At 43.7% G+C, this 8,873-nt stretch overlaps 1 long non-coding RNA gene across 1 annotated transcript; it reads right to left on the bottom strand.

Moving 5' to 3' along the window:
- Positions 1 to 5,917: 5,917 nt before the first annotated feature.
- Positions 5,918 to 8,286, bottom strand: LOC138789514 (uncharacterized). Its single transcript, XR_011362727.1, has 2 exons — positions 8,180 to 8,286; positions 5,918 to 6,279 (listed from the first exon to the last, which is right to left on the bottom strand). It is a non-coding gene; the product is annotated as an uncharacterized lncRNA (long non-coding RNA).
- Between the last annotated feature and the right edge of the window lie 587 nt (positions 8,287 to 8,873).

Here is an 8,873-nt window from a genome sequence, read left to right on the forward strand (position 1 = left end):
GTGTTGTAAGTTGGTTTTATAAGACAAGTCAGATGTTAACCCCCTATAACCTCTTTTACACACACTGATATACTATTGTGCCCTAATGGTGGTTTTACTATTTGCTGTGGCCGCAGGATTTTCTTTGGTCAATGCATTATTGTGCAATTCAAAAGTATTGCTAGGAGATGTGTGTATATATATATATATATATATATATATATATATATATATATATATATATGCGTAGCTACCATGAAGGCAGGGGTGGCGACTGCTATGGGGCTGCTCTATATATTTATATATATATATATATATATATATATATATATATATATATATATATATATATATATATATAATATATTGACCTCTCTTAACTGCGACTCTGCAGAGTATAGTGCCCTATGACGTAGCTACCATGAAGGCAGGGGAGGCGACTGCTATGGGGCCCTTGCAGTAAAGGGGCCCTTAGAGTAAAGGGGCCCGGGAAAGCCTGCCCTGCCTCCATGATGTGCCACTGACAGCCTACCACCGCACACACCCCCCTCCCCCAGGGGCCCGGAGAGAGAGTTGGACCTGTCACTGTATTCTTCAGCCTGCTAACTGTAGTGCATGGTGAGTGCGCTCTCCTACCGGCTGCACATAGAGCTCACCGGTCTCTGGAGAAGGCTGCTGGGACTGCAGGGTAAGGTGATCGCATCGCTGCAGGTCCTGGGGCTGTACAGCAGGATCGGGGGTCTTCACTACACCCCCCTGATCCTGCTGAACAGCTCCAGGACTCGCAGCGATGCAATCACCTTACCCTCCAGTCCCTGCGGCCTCCTGCAGAGAGCGGGGAGCTCCATGTTTATGCTGTAGGAAAAACTATACAAGGGCAGGGCCGTATTTACCCATTCCGGTTGCAGCAGCTCTTCCTCCGGATGCCGGCTGTACAAGTGATGTGCAGTGAGGCGGCAGTCCCTATGTGCCAGACGCTCTCTGGGACATGTCCTTTCCCTGGCAGTACGGAGTGCACCCTCCACTCCCAGGCACCGCTCACCTCGGGTCCCGCTGCTATGCCTGCAAAGCTGTTAGGTCTCTGCATGGGGGGCAGCGCTAGAGACTGCGCTGCTCAGGTTCAGATGGTCACTTGTCTGTGGTGGCAGAGTGACTGTGATGGGCGTCTCGCTCCTGGTGCTTGGCCGGTAGAGAATGGCAGCTACAAGAAACACGTTGTGCGGCCCCATGTTCTGCCTTGTGCAGCTCTTTCTCTGCCGCACACCTCACCGCCTCGGACCGGCCGCCGCCGCACACCTCACCGCCCGCAATGATTTTTTGTGAAAATCGAATTTACGATTTTCTCAAAAAATCTAATCGATTCTGAAATTCTGTGCGAATTAATCAAATTAATTTGATTAATCGCCCAGCCCTAGTATATATGTAAATGTCAGTGAATTTATGTATCTGTGGGTAAATATGTATATGTCAGTGTATGTATGTATCGGTAACATTGGTGTATGTGTGTGTGTTTTTGTAGGAATGTATCTGGGTATATATGTAGAAATGTATATAGTTGCTAAACGGCACTGTGTGGCTCAAGGCTCCGGTTGGGTGCTCTGCCCCACGGTTTCAGACCCAGGTTCCGAAGGTAATCCACAAACAAGAGGCAAGAGGCGGCACTCCAAGTCTTAAAGTGAAAAAAGTGGTGTTTATTAAACACCACTTTTTTCACTTTAAGACTTGGAGTGCCGCCTCTTGCCTTTTGTTTGGGTATATGTATATGTCAGTGTGTGTATGTATCTGAGTATACAGTGGTACCTTGGTTTAAGAGCGTTTTGGTTTAAGAGCTCACAGTTTTTCAAAATTGTGACTTGGTTTAAGAGCATTGTTTTGGTTTAAGGGCGAGTGGGGGAGGGACACGGTCTGCACAGGGTGGTCTACAGCCCTGTTCTCTGACCCAGAGAGTCTCCCTCACCTTCCAAATCATGTTAGATCTACTTCAGGCTGGGGCTTGCATTAGGGTACAGGAATGTGGAGGTAATCTCTCCATAGCAGTAACCCCTCTCTCCCCAGACAGAGAGTGCTGCTATATTGTGCCCACATATGTCCTGCTCGGTCCTTCATGCTCCCCGCAGTCTCTGTCAGTCCTGATTGGTCCAGGCTGAATACACACCCCATCCCCATTGCTGTCATGTGACCACACAGACCTCTGACAGCAGCCCTGCTTCTCTATTATAGCCTGTTGCACTACACTACTGCATTATGGGGATCTGCAGTTCCATCTTCTATCTACTGTACAGAACAAATTATGCTCGTAATCCAATGCAACACTGTATATGTATATGTCAGTGTGTGTATGTATCTGGGTATATATGTATATGTCAGTATATGGACCTGAGGCTATATATGAATATGTCAGTGTCTGTATGTGTACGCCAGCAATGCCTCAAGTGATTGACAGGTTTGCTCCCAAAGATGTTCTGCAGCAGCTTCTATTAATGCCGAGGTCTTTTAAGAGAACGCACCACTAAAAGAAAATACTTCCCAGCTTATACTGTCTCTCATTCCAATAAACTGGTGACTGACAGATCGGTTTATATAGAGATGTTCTGCAGCAGATATTATAACTGGGTCATTAGTTCCTATTACACTTATTACACAGATATGATTTTCCTGTGTACAGTCTATTCATGGTCTATACATCGGCGCTTGTGTAATCCCATTCTAGTGTAAATGTGTGTATGTCAGTGGTGTATCTGTATATATAGTAATGGTGCCTCTGTGTGTGTATATATGTGCGTCATCCATAGGATCCATAGGCCCCGTACAGTATTTTGCTATTGGGCCCCATGAATCCTAGCTACGCCCCTGCTGGTGCCTCATTAGTGTACATAGTAACATAGTTAACCCCTTTATGCCAAAGGACATTGATACACGGATGTCCAGGTCAAATTGAAGCAATGTTCCTCCTCGCCTTCTAAGAGCCATAACGCTTCTTTTTTTATACCTACAGGGCTGGTTGAGGTGTAATTTTTTGCACCGTGATCTCTATTTTTTATTGATATCATAGTGGTGTAAAAGAAAAATTATGATTGCTTTTTATTAATCCAGGGTATACATTTTAACCCCTAGGCAACCATGGGTGTACCTGTACGTCCAGGGCCACCTATGGGTGTTTAGAGCGGGGCTGCTAATGGGCACGGTCCGATCGCCGTGTCCGCTAATAAGGTAATCGGATGCAGCTGTCAAAGATGACAGCTGCATCCGATTACCTGATGCAACCGTTCCCTGGTGTCTAGTGAGGTGGATCGCTCCTCGGGCCGGGGTCTGCGCCTAATCGCGCCGGATCGGCACTCGGTTGCTTCCGGCTGCAGCAAAAAGTCACATATGCGAAATCAAGGTACCGATAGAAAGAACACATCACAAGCCTGCTCTGCCTCCATGATGTGCCACTGACAGCCTACCACCGCACACACACCCCTCCCCCAGGGGCCCGGAGAGAGAGTTGGACCTGTCACTGTATTCTTCAGCCTGCTAACTGTAGTGCATGGTGAGCGCGCTAGAGACTGCGCTGCTCAGGTTCAGATGGTCACTCGTCTGTGGTGGCAGAGTGACTGTGATGGGCGTCTCGCTCCTGGTGCTTGGCCGGTAGAGAATGGCAGCTACAAGAGCCACGTTGTGCGGCCCCATGTTCTGCCTTGTGCAGCTCTTTCTCTGCCGCACACCTCACCGCCTCGGACCGGCCGCTGCCGCACACCTCACCGCCCGCAATGATTCTGAAATTCTGTGTGAATTAATCAAATTAATTTGATTAATCGCCCAGCCCTAGTATATATGTAAATGTCAGTGAATTTATGTATCTGTGGGTAAATATGTATATGTCAGTGTATGTATGTATCGGTAACATTGGTGTATGTGTGTGTGTGTGTTTTTGTAGGAATGTATCTGGGTATATATGTATATGTCATGATGTTTTTTTTTTCTTTTTTCGTTTATGCTGTTCACCATGCTGGAACAATATTGTTATATTTTATTATATCAGACAATTCTGCACGCTATCATATATAATATGCTTATTTTTTATATTTTTTTAATATGGGAAAGAAGGTAATATAACATTTATTGGGGCTTTATTTTATAAGGATTTTATTTTATTTATTTATTTATTTATTTTTTACACATTTTATGTTGCAGTTATAAGTCCCTTGAATGCTGTGCCATAGCATAGCATAGATCAGTACTATTTGCAATCTGTACCCCCACCTGTCAGTGTAAGTGATCGGGACCACTGCAGCCATGCCCCGTTGCCCCGTACACATTACAAGCCCCTTCACTACAGGAACATATATATAAGTTCCTACTGCACGGGGCATGTGCAATAGGAATGTATACATACGTATTGTGGAGTGAAGGGGTTATTAAGGTTGAAAATACAAGAGTCCATCAAGTTCAATCTACAGAAACCCTGCTGTGTTGACCTGGAGGAAGGAAAAACCCTTGGGCTCCGTGCACACGAAGCAAAAGTGACGGAACATGTTCATTCTTCAGGGAGGAGAGACGTGGCGCGTGAGCCTCCCATAGACAGGGAGGCTGACGCCATTCTGTGCCGTGGAATTCCGCCACTTTTGCCTGTCTAGGTATCTGATGGTTAGTCCTGGCGTAGTCAAGGTTTTCCCAAGTGACACTTACCTCACCTGTGCGTTTACCACTGCATACTTGTTACTAGAAAGACTCTCCAACAAAAACTATCTTGTCTCTCCAACTCTAACTAAATGACTAGGAAAGAGCCTCCCACCAGGAACTAGCTATCCTATAAAGGGGTGACCCGGACTAACTTCCTAATGGTGAGGGAAAATGCTAGAAAGAAGTTTGAGGCATCCAAGTCACTGACTGGACAACATAAAGCAACGCAAGAACATAATTAACCTAGGGCTGGGCAATATGGCCAAAAATAAAATCTCAATTTTTAAAAATTTTTAGACAATTCGATTTAAATCTCATTTTTTTATTTTTTGCTAAATAAACAAAACATTTTTCTCCTTGCAGTGTCAGATACTATTTTAATGATGTTTCAGACAACTGTATTGCTTTCCTGTGTAACAGTGCTCCCCCTATGCCCCCATGCAGTAGACAAGCCCATTTGTGGCCCCATGTAGTAGACAAGCCTCCTCTGTGCTCCATATAAGTAGTTTTCCCACATATGTGCCACTCGGTGCACTCATATAGTATAGGAGATCTTCTTTGTGCCTTTATCTAGGTAGGGTGTAGTAGTGGAGGTATAGTAGAGGTATAGTGAAGGGGTGTAGTAGTAGTAGTACAGGTATAGATGAGGGGTGTAGTAGTAGCACAGGTATAGATGAGGGGTGTAGTAGTAGTTCAGATATAGATAAGGGGTGTAGTAGAAGCACATTTTTTTTTTTTTTTAAGTTTGTAGGGTGCAATCAATAGCAACCTAGTAACATCATGCTGGGAAGGACTATTTATTTTTGCTCTTTCCAGTCTAATAATACCAGACTATTACCACCCTAGACCCACACCATTTTTTGACGCTCTGGGACTACTGGCACCTGGTTATAATATGGGGATAATGCAGAAGGCTGTGTTCCCACATTGTATTAAAATAAATGCTATGTTTGGACACAGCCTAACACTTACCCCTCCCTTGTCCTGTCTGTATGGCCTCTTCCTCTGTACTGGAGCTTCTAGTGATTATGTTATGGTCACTAAAGGCTGAAGTGCAGCTGAGGAAACAGTCAGGAGCAGGAAGAGGCAAGTGCTGTGTCCCTATACAGCATGCAGCAATTTGAATAGATCGATAGGCAAGGTAGAGTGTGGTCGGCACCACAGGCGCGTAATCAGTAGGTAACTCTGCAACATATAAATGGTTCCAAAACAGGGTGCTCCAATATACAGTAAATACTAATACATAGAAGAACGTAGAAAAAGATACGGGCACTCACTGGTAAAACTGGAAACTTTATTTAGGCTCAGTTCACAGCGGGAACTTGAATAGATCGCTGCACACCCAACCTCCCCATCCGCCCTAAGTCCTGTGCTGTCCAGTTAAAAGGGGTTAATTGACTTAGAGCTATAATCCCCCCCCCCTGATTTTATTAGGTATCACATTAACAACGCAGCAATTGATATAAAATGCAAGAGATGCAACAAATGTAATAACAAATATGTTTACAGAATACAGATATTTCACCAGGGGATCACTTTCCCCTCCCAGCTAATGAAAATTCCAGAATGCTTCTCAGAGAGGCTGTGCAGGACCTTGAGAATTCCTTGGACACTCTGCTCCACTGTTAGAGGGGCCTAAAAAAAATCAGATGGAAAAGTTATGATGAGGTTACATGTTGATACCTTTTTTAAGATCTATGCACATCACATCCTGTTGACCGCTTATCCCATCATATTTTTGGTAAGTTTGTAACTCACCATCTAAGACTCATTTTTTTTTTTTTTTTTGCGGGCCAGTATTACTTGTTATAGACACCTTTAACTGAAAGAAGAACCAGCAGTTCTCTAGTTTTTGATATGGTAAAACTGATACGTCATCTTTTTTTTTCAAAGTTAGTCATGTTTTACAGCAGTATACATGGTTTGACTTTTTTTTTTTTTAGCATTTTTATTACATATGACACCTTATTTCACACATAAGTCACTTGACCCCTTCCTAGCTGGGCCAGGTGCAGTGCCTTCCACCAACTGAGCTGAGTGCACTACACCAAGCCCAATAAAGACAAGGTTAAGTCACGTACCCTCTTCCTTGCCAGGCTGGGCTCAGTGGGCTCAGCACAGCCAGTGGGGGACAGTAGCAATCTATACATACTGTTGAGGAGCAGAAACCTGTCAAAATGGAGGGCACAGAGCACCTATCTTTTCCTGCTTTTAGCTGTGTCTTCCTTTGTATTGCATGCTCTAGTGAAGGTCACATGTTCACTAGAGGCTGCAGTGCAGAGGAAGTGAAAATACAAACAGGGAAGGGAAGGTAAGTGTTAGCCTGTGTTCCCACATTGTGTTTATATTAAAAACATAGAAACACTGATTTATTTTTTTCAATTTTCTCTCTGTTTTTTGTTTCTCACATACCGGATCCTGAGAACTAGGTCAGATTTGGTGGACTACGTTTATTTTTTTTATTTTTTCATAAAGTGCTTATGCATAGCTGGATATGCATAAGTAGGCGTTCACATCGGAGACAGAAGCCAGGTAAGCGTAACAGTACACTGAGGGCCAAGGAACACCTCCAGTGCACCAGAGGTTCTAATTTGCACAATTTATTTAGGAAAAAATTACTCCAAAACAGCGCCACCTAAAAGAATAAAAACTACACAGCGAGGAGCTGGGGGCTACAGGGACAACCTGCTGATAATTTTCCTTTTAAAGTGCCTAGGGTTGCATATACTTCAAATACAGGCCATTTAATGTTTTTTCATTGTATATTGCCGATCATTTTATGTTTTTCTATTGACAGGCATATTGCTTTATGCTCAAATACTCCTAGATGTTTTCAATTATAATAGAATTCTTATTACACAATCATTATAGTACAATATGCAATTAAGCTTTGCAGAGGGGCATTCAATTCTGTATTTATGTAATTTTAAATGTTTTTTTTTTATTTTAGCCAGTTTACAATAAAGCTATTTTTTTTTTTTTTTGGGGGGGGGGGGGGGGGTCAATATGGTAGCATTTTTATTTACTTTGTTCTGTTCATAGGTACAGTATACTCATCTCAAGTGACATAGTCTATCTTGTAGAGCTCGTACAGTTAAATTTTTGCTAATAAATTAATTTAGCAAACTTCTCCTCATAAGCTGCTCTTTCCCTTGTATTGTTGACTGCTCACTGTCTTTGAGATATATACATGTATATAACTATATACACACCCAGTATCGGACTGGCCCAGCGGAGGACTGGAGAATCCTCCGGTGGGCCCCCAGCTACGTAACACTGACTGACAGATTGTTTCTCACTGTTTCTTTATTGGTGGGCCCCCAGGGTCATTTCTCTGGTGGGCTCCAGGTACCCCAGTCCAACACTGTACACACCAGCCAGACCACTTCTTCTAGAGAATGTGGTGGTTATAACCTAGACAACGAGCTGTCAACAATGGAAAAGAAAGCATATAACTATGTTAGGTGAGATGAAAATGTCCCTTTAACATAATGATAAATATATATTATATATATATATATATAAATCTACTCACCTGAACACCTCCAAGGTCTGTTTTAACCCATCCTGGATGGAGAGCAGTGCATAAAATACCATCATTCTTGTAACCCTGGGACTGGCACTGTGTCAGCATATTAAGAGCGGCCTGAAACCAAAATAACAATTTAAAGTGTCACTGTCATTTGAGAAACTTTTGACATGTCAGAGAACGGGTCCTGGTCCAAGTATTCAGACCTGTAATGATCAGGAGAGTGAGCCCTGTTCTGTGTTGGAAAAAAGAGTAGAGCTCATAACGTAAAAGGCCCTATTACACAAAACTATTATTGGCCAATATCAGCCGTTACGGTCAATAATTGTCTTGTGTAATAGAAGGTCAGCGATCAGCCGACATGAACCATGTCGGCTGCTTGTTGACTATCATTGTCTTTCAATATGTTGCAACACTTGGGAGACGAATAGCTACCGGCACTGCTTTCAATATGTTGCCGTCGCTCCGTGGAATAGAAGCGGCAGCAGCAGACCGCTGCTATCTTCTATGGGCTGCCCAGACGATCCAGCGATCATCCGGGCAGCCCACCACAAGCTCTCATTGACCCCTGGCTCTTACCCGCTCGCTATCAACACATGTAATAGCAGCAGCAGCGACCAGGGAATGCGGAGTAAGCAATCGCTGACCTGACAGGTCGGTACTCGTTTGCTCCTCTGCATCGCCCTTTGTAATAAGGGGC

This window comes from Dendropsophus ebraccatus, chromosome 4 (assembly GCF_027789765.1).
Source record: "Dendropsophus ebraccatus isolate aDenEbr1 chromosome 4, aDenEbr1.pat, whole genome shotgun sequence".
In the NCBI taxonomy this organism is placed as follows: Eukaryota; Metazoa; Chordata; class Amphibia; order Anura; family Hylidae; genus Dendropsophus; species Dendropsophus ebraccatus.